This window comes from Pongo pygmaeus, chromosome 4 (assembly GCF_028885625.2).
Source record: "Pongo pygmaeus isolate AG05252 chromosome 4, NHGRI_mPonPyg2-v2.0_pri, whole genome shotgun sequence".
NCBI classification, from domain to species: domain Eukaryota; kingdom Metazoa; phylum Chordata; class Mammalia; order Primates; family Hominidae; genus Pongo; species Pongo pygmaeus.
Window position 1 is genome coordinate 114942044 of NC_072377.2, and position 12656 is coordinate 114954699.

General features: G+C 37.0%; 1 protein-coding gene across 1 annotated transcript in view; it reads right to left on the minus strand.

Annotated features, from left to right (window-relative positions):
• The window catches only part of TMEM232 (transmembrane protein 232), a 320858-nt gene extending 310980 nt beyond the window's left edge, over positions 1 to 9878 (minus strand). Inside the window, 2 exon segments of the mRNA XM_063665126.1 lie at positions 6551 to 6604; positions 9680 to 9878. The gene's annotated coding sequence lies outside the window, so the exon portion shown is untranslated.
• Between the last annotated feature and the right edge of the window lie 2778 nt (positions 9879 to 12656).

Below are 12656 nucleotides of genomic sequence, written 5' to 3' on the forward strand. Positions count from 1 at the left end.
TTTAGTCAAGTTGTTGGAGATGATTTTCTGTTATATTCCATCAAGTACAATCCTAGGATATCTCATACCTTCCTGAAAACCCTAGTTCAAACCTATTTCTTCAGTAAGCCTTCTGGGATGTAATAATAATAACTCTTGCATGGGACTTTATTGTTTGCAAAGTACTTTCACATACTTTGTATCTTTCAATATTCATATCAGTCCTGTGGCCAGAATACCCTTCTCTTCATATTCTCACCTCTCTGGAGTCGATGCCATCCATTCCTATGCTGTAAACCGCACTGTAGAACAATGACTCCCAAGCACCTGCCTCCAATCTTGACCTCTCTTGGGCTCTAGATTTATTTTCCAACTGAATTCTGGGCACCCAGCTCAAAGACGAGTACTTGAAAAATCTAAACTGTCTATAACTTAACCTGTTATTTTCTCATTTCAGGTCCCTAAACACTGCTCTTAATCCAGTATTATTTTAATAAATCTCAGTTAATATAATCACTCAAACTGACAAGCTAGAAATTTCAGTTATCCTCAATTCCATGCTCTCTATAACTTCCCAAAACAATCAGTAATCAAATCCTAGATCACGGCCACTGCTATGAGATTAGGTTCTCATCATTTTTCTGGTAGACTACTGTTAAAATCATTTAACTGGCCTTCTGCAGAAAGGCATCCTAAAAGATAAATCAACTATTTTTATTTATTCATTCACCAAATAGTTAAATGACTAGCCTTCTGCAGAAAGGAACTCTAAAAGAGAAATCAATTATCTTTTATTTATTCATTCACTAGATAGGTATAGAGCACCTGCTACATAATAAATATTATAATGTTAAAAATATGGTTTCAACAAAAAAATTTGTCATGTTGTAGTAAGAAGCTAGTAATCCTAAAGTCAATATAGATTTAGCAAGTGATTTATTATATTACTGTTGAAAATGCAATGAAGGCAATAGGAATAAAATAATTTACTAAGGTGGTATATTTTTTAAAGAGATTTGTTTTCTTTGGTATTGTAATGAATCAGTAGGAAACATTTTAAAGAAATGAATTCATTAGTTTTATGGAAATATAAGCAAAAATAAGTGTGATACATAGTTTAGAACATTAATTTCTAAAATACATTCTGTAAAATACTGCTTCTTGGGATGAAACTACCTCGAAAAGCTTTCTGTTGTGAAATGTTTGAGAAACCATTGGATTAGACAAAAATAAGTAGGTTTGCATATACTAAGATTTCTCAGTGTTAATATGCTCATATATACTCTACATCTCTCTGAGTAGCAGTGTGACATGTAGTTTTTTAAAATTTATTGACTAGAGAAATCTTTAGAACATCATCTCCTAGAACTACATACAGGACATATTTTGGAAAATGTTAAGCATTTGTGAGCAGACACTTTACCAGGAGCTCTGGATGGACAATGAACTTCAAGACAGGAACACTTACCAAATTTATCATAACAATGAATGATCCTGATAATGAATCAGACGTTCAGCAAGAATATAGCACTACTCATTAAGATCATAAGGGTTCATGCAGAATAGGTCTTAGTGAAATAAAAATCTGCTACCTTCAATCAAGTTTGTATGTGGATTACACAAACCAAGAATGTTTATACTTTAAAGAGAAATGTTTCAGCTCATGAAATGGCTCCAGCAGTCTGCCTGGGTGCTTGGCAGTTCATCTGCAACCTGGCACAGACCCAGATTTCTTTTTTTAGTTTTACTATTAATTCTTCATGTATTTTTTTAAAGCTCCAATAAAAATGAGATTGAAAATGTATACTTTAAAAGACAATTTCTGAAAAACAGATAATACTAAAATTATATCAAGACTTTGGAAAGGTAACATGCATTAGAGAATATAAGATTTAGACTCTAACCTGAAGAAGCAAATTATTTGACCAACCAAATGATAGAATTTGTTCAGACATACTGTTAAGATGGTAAGGTAAATAAGAGACTCTTACTACAGTCTTATCCCCTCCTAGAAATTTTTCCTAATAGACAACTTGGATATTTTTCTCAAGACTAACGGCTTTTAAAAATTGTTTTATTACACATCTCCAACATATTCCCCTCTCTCTTTTGCACACACACACACACACACACACACACACACACACAGCGCCAAATTTTTGAACCTTCTCTTTTGAAGTCCAAAAGAGTCTTCATACTAAATAAATAATAAATAAATAAAAATCAAAAAGGTGCAATTTCACCAACCACAGAGGATGTGTGAAGACTGGTCTTCTGAATTCAAGGTTGCCCCAGGATAAGCGAGTCCACGGGAGATTAAATGAATTTCCCTATTCATAGCAATAAGAAAGTTCCCACCTCCTTTATTCTCCCCAGCAAAAAAGATTCCCCTATCAAATGACCTGATGGCTTTTCCAGGATGGACTGCTTAGATTCTTAGGAGGGGCCCAGATGGCAGGCCCAGCCTGGGGTTGCGAGTAGTGTTTCTTCTAACAAAGCTATGGGACCCTGAGAAAGGAGGCTCAGTATTCCCCTGTGCGGATCTTTGTGGGTCTTTCAGTTGCCCTAGGATGGTGAATATGACAATAACCTGAGCTCCCAAATCATCTGAAGCAGGACCTCTTAATCACTCACCGCCGCGCTCTGGGCCGCTGGGAACCAAGGCTGGTTGCTAAGGACGCTGTGGGAGTCGCTCTGAAAGACAGACGTTGCTCTTTTACAGTCTCGTGACCAGGGCTTAGCCAATCAGGACTTATAAGTGAATTTCCACCTGCCCTGTCCCGTCTCCACCACATTTGTGTTCAATTTCGAAAGAATAAATGCAATGTTGTGTGAAAGACCTTTATTCGTTTTTAAAGAACATAGTAATGATTTGTTTCGAATATTGTATGTACTTGCATATCCTGCAAGAAGCCACGGCAAGAAGTAGCTTCACAGTGCTTTAATGTCTCCTCAGTGTCTTAATGCTGCTCCCCCAAAACAAACCACCACGCCTATCATACCAAAAGTAGCTATGTCTTTAAATTAAATTGCCGTTCGTAAGTTCTTTTTACATAGAAAATTTGGAGCAGCCAGTGTCCTCAGCACCCGTCAGTGAGTAAACAAAGCACCTAGAATGTTCTGCTATGTACTAACCACCAGAGGGAGAATTTAAACACAAAAGAATGCCTATTTTTAAAGGTAGTATGCAATAGAATTATCTAATATAAGTCCTTTAAAAATCCTTGTAGAATTCCTATGTCTACTAACGAGCAACTGTATATATTTTACAAAGGTTCACCAGTGTAAAATACTATATGGAAGAATGAGGAAGAGCATTTATGATTAAATTCATAGGTAGGCCGGGCGCGGTGGCTCATGCCTGTAATCCCAGCACTTTGGGAGGCCAAGGTGGGCGGATCACGAGGTCAGGAGTTCGAGACCATCCTGGCTAACATGGTGAAACCCGTCTCTACTAAAAATACAAAAGTTAGCTGGGCGTGCTGGTACACACCTATAATCCCAGCTACTCAGGAGGCTGAGGCAGGAGAATTGCTTGGACCCAGGAGGTGGAGGTTGCAGTGAGCCGAGATCATGCCACTGCACCCCAGCCTGGGAACAGAGAGAGACTCCATCTAAAGAAAAAAAAAATACTCAAATGTAATGTACAGGGATTGTCCTGTGAAATGACCTGCCTTAAAAAATTAAAACTTCGAAAGAAAATTTAACTTGAAATACCTCGATTCAGAATTAAGTTTTTTTGTTTTTGAGTGCATTTTTATATTTAAAACAGAAATTACAATATGTGATCTCAGGCTTCTCTGACATATCACTCCTAGAAGATCAGTAAGTTAAAGGTAATAATGAAAAGTGAAATTGACAAAGACTATAAACTACATATGTGAGAGAACAAATCCTAGAATATCAACAGTGCTTACCATAATCCAGATAAAATAAAAATGAAAAGACTGTGGTATTTAATAATAGCCTGGTGGCTTGCTTGTTTTAATTTCAAGAGATCTAGAAAAGTGTTAAAAGCATAAAAAAATACATACTGTTAACCAGGTTATTCATAATCAAATGAAGATTGAATTAAAAAGGAATAAAAGGAAGGCCGAATAAAAAATTCCTCTCCATAATATAAAAATCAATTGAAACTATAGCACGTTTAGAGAAAAAAAGTCACCCCATCGATTCTACAGTGAAGACAACAGAACAAGTTTATATAAGGAAGAATTCACAAATACATATATATATTACACATATCTACTTATTCTATATATATCCACTGATTTTATATATGTATCTACTGATTTTATTTATATATATATCAGTAGAATGAAAGATTACAGAAAAAGCATAAAATTTATATATGATAAATTTGCTATTTTAACTCAGTGGGGAAAAATTGTAGGGAGGCTGAGCACAATTTGAAAGAAAATAAATCTGAACTACTATCTCATACTACAGCAAGAATAAATCTCAGAGGGATGAAACTTAAAACAGGAAATAATTTTAAATAATTTTAAGATAATATTGATATAACCTTAGAGTCACAATAATATTAAACTAATAGGAGACCTACAATGATTTTTAAAAATGACAAGAATATTTAGAAAATTTACATAAGAAAAATAAATCTAATAAAGTCATACCTCCCCTTTCTCCCTTTAATTAGTCATCTACATTGAAGTTTTGACAAGACAAATCTAATTTTTTTTCAAATTATTATATATATACATATATATATATGTATATATATACTCCTAAAACGGCCATTAATTAGCAATTAGGAAAATAAGCATGTCAAACCCATCCTAACCCCTTAGTATGGCATAATTATGCTTTCAGAAACTATATCTTTGCCTACTTGCCCAGTTTTTTTCTGCTTTTTTTTTTTTTTTTTACCAGTCTTCTTTATTTTATTATTTTTTTTTGAGATGAAGTCTCGCTCTTGTCCCCCAGGCTGGAGTGCAATGGAGCAATCTCAGCTCATTGCAACCTCTGCCTCCTGGGTTCAAGCGATTCTCCTGCCTCAGCCTCCCGAGTACCTGGGATTACAGGCACCTGCCATCAAGTCTGGCTAATTTTTGTATTTTTGGTAGAGACAGGGTTTCACCATGTTGGCCAGGCTGATCTCAAACTCCTGACCTCAGGTGATCCACCCACCTTAGCCTCCCAAAGTGCTGGGATTAAAGGCGTGAGCCACTGCGCCTGGCTCAGTCTTCTTTATTCTTAAAACTTTTTCCACTGCTATGTAATCAATTAAAAAATATTTTAAGTTTCCTAAACATATCATGAGCTCTCGTTTCTTAATAACTTCATGTATGCTCTTCCTCTATCTGAAAATACACTTGCCCACTCACTCCTCAACTGCTGCCACAAACTCACACAAATACACACCACGCCCTGCTCCCTAATATCAGACAACAGGTAAATGCTTACTCTTGTATCAAGACTCGGATGTTAGATATTGGTCAACATTTTGGATCTGGAGAATCCAATCACCCTTCCATGCTACCTGGGGAATTCTTCATGTAATATGAATGGGAAGTGGTGTTTCATCATCCACTACAAAAGCCAAAAACGGCAGATCATATTTTCTCAGAACTCTGTGTTGGAATATGACAGAAGTTTGGCCAAGTATGTGTTCTAGTTTAAGATTTTGAATTTTTAGCAGATAATATCAAGATGAAAGTAGCAATAACTGTGCCTTGGGCCATGATAGCAGCACCCTTACAGATTTTCCTGCGAAAAGACAGTTGTGGTACCTCCTACTTCTTGGTCCTCTAGAACAGCATTTTTTTTTTCCTGTCCATTTCAATCCTCGACTTACAGCCTTCCATCAATTCTATAAACCCTGATTATCCTGTCAAATCTTCTGTTTAAAGTAACAAATTGAGTTTCTATTATCTTCAACCAAAGTGACACATTCACCTTGGAAGACACCTCATTTTAGAAGCCTTCCAACACAATGACTGTTCTCTCTTTCAGGATAACCTAGAAGACATCCTTCAATGTTTCCTTAGCATTCTGAGTGGTCTTATATAGCACTTATCAAAATTTTACCTAGAGAAATCTACCTAGTGAGTACTCATTAAAAAGTCAGGAAAGAGATGAAACTATTAGTAAGTTATGCAATTTAAAATATGCATTATATTTTCTTCAATCATATTTCTCAAACCTTAAGCTTCAGTCCTCCAGTTGCTTCGAATCAAGGCTATTAGCATCTTCACTGCCACGATTCAAATTAGTCCATAATACTGTAATTACCTTCCTAGATTAGAATTGATTTTCCAGGGAAAACAATCTGACATCAAAAGTGAATCATAGGAAAAAACTATAGCCATGAAAAAATACTTATCAGTTTGAACTGTTGCATTAGAATTAATATTGATTTTGTAATTTAACAACTTTCTAGATGACAATTTCTTAACTACTTTTGATATTATGTGATATCAGTTTAGTTTTGCCATGGAGTGTATAACTTAATTGTAAATAATTTATATTCAATACTGTATTAGTTTGTTGTCATGCTGCTGATAAATACATACCCAAAACTGGGAACAAAATGAGGTTTAATTGGACTTACAGTTCCACATGGCTGGGGAGGCCTCAGAATCATGGCGGGAGGTGAAAGGCACTTCTTACATGGTGAAAGCAAGATAAAAATGAGGAGGAAGCAAAAGCAGAAACCCCTGATAAACCCATTAGATCTTGTGAGACTTATTCACCATCACGAGAATAGCACAGGAAAGCCTGGCCCCCATGATTCAATTACCTCCCCCAGGTCCCTCCTACAATACATGGGAATTCTGGGAGATATAATTCAAGTTAAGATTTGGGTGGAGACACAGCCAAACCAGATCATTCTGCCCCTGGCCCCTCCAAATCTCATGTCCTCACATTTAAAAACCAATCACGCCTTCCCAACAGTACCCTAAAGTCTTAACTCATTTCAGCATTAACCGAAATGTCCACAGTCCAAAGTCTCATCTGCAACAAGCCAAGTTCCTTATGCCTATGAGCCTGTAAAATCAAAAGCAAGCTAGTTACTTCCTAGATACAAAGGGGGTTCAGGTATTGGGTAAATACAGCCATTCCAAATGGAAGAAATTGGCCAAAACAAAGGGGTTACAGGGCCCATGCAAGTCTGAAATCCAGTGGGGCAGTCAAATTTTAAAGCTCCAAAATGATCTCCTTTGATTCCAGGTCTCACCTCCAGGTCATGGTCTTCGGCAGTTCCACCCCTGTGGCTATGCAAGTTATAGCCTCCCTCCTGGCTGCCTTCATGGGCTAGCATTGAATGTCTGCAGCTTTTCCAGGTGCACAGTGCAAGCTGTTGGTGGACCTACCATTCTGGGGTCTGGAGGATGGTGGCCCTCTTCTTATAGCTCCAATAGTCAGTACCCCAGGAGGGACTCTGTGTGGGGGCTCTTGCCCCACCTTTCCCTTCCACACCGCCCTAGCAGGGGTTCTCCATGAGGGCCCCACCCCTGCAGCAAACTTTTGCCTGAGCACCCAGGTGTTTCCATACATCTTTGGAAATCCAGGCAGAGGTTGCCAAACCTCAATTCTTGACTTCTGTGCACCTGCAGGCTCCACACCACATGGAAGCTGCTAAGGCTTAGGGCTTCCACCCTCTGAAGCCATAGCCCAAGCTCTACACTGGCCCCTTTCAGCCATGGCCGGGGCAGCTGGGACACAGGACACCAAGTCCCTAGGCTGCACACAGCATGGGGACTCTGGGGCCAGCCCACAAAACCACTTTTTCCTCCTGGGTCTCTAGGCCTGTGATGGAAGGATGCCGTGAAAGTCTCCAACATGGCCTGGAGACATTTTCCCCATGGTCTTGGGGATTAACATTAGGCTCCTTCCTTCTTAAGCAAATTTCTGTGGCCGGCTTGAATTTCTCCTCAAAAAATAGGTTTTTCTTTTCTACTGCATCATCAGGCTGCAAATTTTCTGAAGTTTTATGCTCTGTTTCCCTTTTAAAATTGAATGCTTTTAACAGCACCCAAGTCACCTTTTGAATGCCTCACTGCTTAGAAATTTCTTCCACTAGATACTGTAAATCATCTCTCTCAAGTTCAAAGTTCCACAAATCTCTAGGGCAAAGGCAAAATGCCACTAGTCTCTTTGCTGAAACATAACAAGAGTCACCTTTGCCCCAGTTCCCAAGAAGTTCCTCTTATTCATCTGAGACCACCTCAGCCTGAACCTTATTGTTCATATCATTATCAGCATTTTGTCAAAGCCATTGACAAGTCTCTAAGAGGTTCCAAACTTTCCCATATTTTCCTGTCTTCTTCTGAGCCCTCCAAACTTTTCCAACTTCTGCCTATTACCCAGTTCCAAAGTCGCTTCCACATTTTTGGTTATCTTTTCAGCAACGTCCTACTCTATTGGTACCAACTTACTGTATTAGCTCATTTTCATGCTGCTGATAAAGACATACCCAAAACTGGGAACAAAAAGAGGTTTAATTGGACTTACAGTTCTACCTGGCTGCAGAGGCCTCAGAATCATGGCAGGAGGTAAAAGGCACTTCTTACACGACAGTGGCAAGAGAAAAATGAGGAATAAGAAAAAGCGGAAACCCCTGATAAGCCCATCAGATTTCGTGAGACTTATTCACTATCAAGAGAATAGCATGGGAATGACCAGCTCCCATGATTCAATTACCTCCTCCTGGGTCCCTCCCACAACATGTGTGAATTCTGGGAGATACAATTCAAGTTGAGATTTGGGTGGGGACACAACGAAACCATATCAGATACCTCTCTTCATGTTGCCATATATTTAGAGTTCTCATTAGGATTTTTAAATGCTACTGGGAATAAATGGAACAGTATCTGAAATTTTTATTTGTCAAAAAGAGAAAGGAAAGCTAATCAAATGTAAAATAATAGCAGAGAAAACAGACAACATACAGAATGAGAGAAAATATTTGCAAACTGTGTACCTGACAAAAGTCTAATATCCAGTATCTACAAGGAACTTAAACAAATATATATGAAAACAACAAACAATTTCATTGAATAATAGGCAAAGGACATGAACAGAAACTTTTCAAAAGAAGACATACATGTAGCCAACATGTATATGAAAAAAAGCTCAACATCACTGATCATCAGCGAAATGCAAATCAAAACCACAATGAGATCCCATCTCATGCCAGTCAGAATGGCTATTATTAAAAAGTAAATAATAATAATAATAATAACAACAGATGCTGGTGAGGTTTGCAGTGAAAAGGGAACAAACTCTTATACACTGTTGGGTGGGAGTGTAAATTAGTTCAACCATTGTGGACACCAGTGTGGTGGTTCCTCAAACAGCTAAAATCAGAACTACCATTTGACCCAGAAATACCATTACTAGGTATATAACCAAAGGAATATAAATCATTCTACAATAAAGACACATGCACATGTATGTTCATTGCACCACTATTCACAATAGCAAACACACGGAATCAACCTAAATGCCCATCACTGCCCATAAATATGGTACATGTACACCATGGAATACTATGCAGCCATGAAAAAGAACAAGATCATGTCCTTCGCAGGAACATGGATGGAGCTGGAGGCCATTATCCTTAGCAAACTAACGCAGGAACAGGAAACAAAATACCGCATGTTCTCACTTATAAGTGGAAGCTAAATGATGAGAACACAGAGACACAAAGAGGGGAACAACAGACATTGGGACCTACTTGAGGGTGAAGGGTGGGAGGAGAGAGAGGATCGGAAAAAAAACCTATTGGGTGCTAGGCTTAGTACCTGGGTGATGAAATAACCTGTACAACAAACCTCTGTGACATAAATTTAGCTACACAATAAACCTGCACATGTACCCTTGAACCTAAAATAAACTTTTTTAAAAAGTCAAATGATATTAAAATGGTCATTCAACTTATAAAAATCCAGTAGAGGTTAAAGAAGATAAAGCAAGATTTTAAGAAATTTACATTGCATTTACTCAAATTATTTCTTGTACCAATGGGTTAATTTTCATAGCATTTTTAAACTTCACTAAACTTTAAACTTTACTAAAAGATAAAATTTCTCTTACACAGTTAGTTGACATGTTTGTGATGATAATATTTAATCCTACAGTGGACATTTTAAAAATAAAATTCAATTAAAATTCTGCATAAGCATCATGTTAGTCACCTATCACCAAAATAATCTTAGTGGTTTAAAATACAAGTATTTATTTTTCTCATTCACTCCTCTGCGTGCAGGTTGGCTAGATTTTGGTGATGTTGGCTGGGTTCACCTGGGATTGTCCCCAGAATTCCAGCTGGGTTCAGGTCTGCTTCAAATATCTCCTTCTGGAGCCCAGAGTGAAGGGGCAGTGGTTATTCAGGAGGTGCTTCTCATGGTTATGGCAGAGGCCCAAGAGGGCAAGCCTACTGAGCAAAGCCTCTGTTTGGGTCACACCTGCTAACACCTTTTTGCCCAAGGATATCACTCTACCAACTCCCCAAAGGGCAGGAAAGTCCACTCTGCCCATCATGAGGCCATGACAAGGGTATGGATATACAGTATAATACTATGGTAGAGGGAAGAAAAATTAAGTCCAATAATTTGGGAATCACCATCTTCTGAACATAAGTGGTATAGCCTATCAAGTAGAAAAAGAATAAACTCGGCTATTAAGAAAATTTATACCCAATTCACAATTTAAAATATTCTTGGTTGCTTCCATTTACTGTGTGTGTCCCATTAAGTGTGTAGATGTTAAATGTGCTTTGCCTAACTTCCCTAACAATGTAATCAGGATCAAATGCACCATAGTGGATTGTTGTATCACATCATTTTACAAAAACAAATCAAAAACACCTCTATTGTTTGAAAGATATTTTTAAAATTGCTTATTTCAAGTGATTTTACATGTAAAATATTTAAAATATTACTAAATTTCACCTTTTAAAATACTTACCAGGCAGGCGCAGTGGCTCACTCCTGTAATCCCAGCACTTTGGGAGGCCGAGGTGGGCAGATTGCTTGAGCCAGGAGTTCAAGACCAGCCTTGGCAACACAGTGATGCCCTGTCTCCAAAAAAGATATAAATAAAATAGTGTATAGTTGCATCACAGTACCCAATACAGTGGTTTACACATAGTAGGTGCTTAATATATGTTGCTGAGTGAATTCTTGAATAAGAAATATAGGTGATTTTTATTTTATCCTGTGAGCTGAATTTATTTAGCATCAGAATTTCTGAGCAAAATGTTAACATAAATGAATGACTTGCTTGCTCTGTACAGGCACTTTTGTTTGGTAGGACCATAGCATTCTGTGCCAACTCTTGAAAACTGTTGAGACAATCTGCAACTTTTCATTTGTATTTCAACTCAACAATAATAACAACTGGACTTTCGAAAATATGTATTAAGCCCGTTGGGGGGGTTATACGTATTTCTATCATATTATTTTCAAGGAAAATTAATCCTTTACTAAGGAACAAAGTAAAAAACTATATTATTCTGTTAATATTTGGGCTAAAAATTTCCTTATTATTAGTTTTGGTGCCTAATAATATCCTCCACCCATTAATTGTTATATAGTGATTTAATATTTTAGTCATTTTAATGATATAAATGCTATTGTTTGATAATCCTCCCTTCAAAAGATAGAGTCAAATCCTCTTCCCCTTTAAGTATAGGGTTGACTTAGTGACTCTCTTCCAAAAAATAGAACATGGCAGAAGTGATGAGGTGTAATTAGGTCATAAACAAATTGTGCTTCCTCCTTCCTGTCTGTCTCCCAGCTGTTATGTCATAAGGACACTCAAGATGTTCTATGAACTTCATGTGGCAAGGAATTGAAACCTCATTAACAGCAATCAGCAAGAAATAAAGACATTCTTTCTATAGCTGTCTGAGTAAGAGATCTTAGAAGGGGATCCTCCAGCCATAATCAAACCCAGTCATCTCTAAAATGACTGCATCCCAAGTAGAAGTCTTAACTAGAACTTCATGGGAAACCTAAGGCAGAACTATCCAGCGAAGCCACTCTGAAATTTTTAAATTACAGAAACTATGAGATATTAAATGTTGTTTTAAGCTGCCCAATTTGTTATGGGGGTAATTCATTGTGCCACAATAGAAACTAATACAAACATTCTGTTGTTTTCATAAAATGCATTGGCCACTTTATAAATTCATGTTTTAATTCCTGTGTTATGAGTTTCTCAAACTAGTTTGAAGCAATAAACTCTGGACGATTTCAGTGTAATTATTTTAGAAATATTTTGGAGAAATACAGGATGATAGAGCTTTCATAGTGCTCTAGAGACTACTGATTAAATGATATGAACAGATTTAGTAATCTAGAAAGATCTTTATTGCTGTGTCTGCCCATAACTAAATTTGCTTTATTAATTTTTTTCTAAAACAATGTTTCTTCTTATGGAAAAAAACTAAGTTTTTTTAGAGCAATTAAATAAAAAGTGAAACTATGCAAGCCCATGCTCAGACATAATACTATCATTTTAGCACATTCTTCTATTGTGTATCTTTAGTTGTATTTTTAAAAGGTAGGATCATACTGTACATGTTTTAAATTGAACATGAATATTTTCATGTCATTTAATATTCATCTCTAATATAATCTATAAACATCTTCACTCTAAACCCTTCTCATCTCCATTACACTATCACTCCAGATGAAATTATTACTATC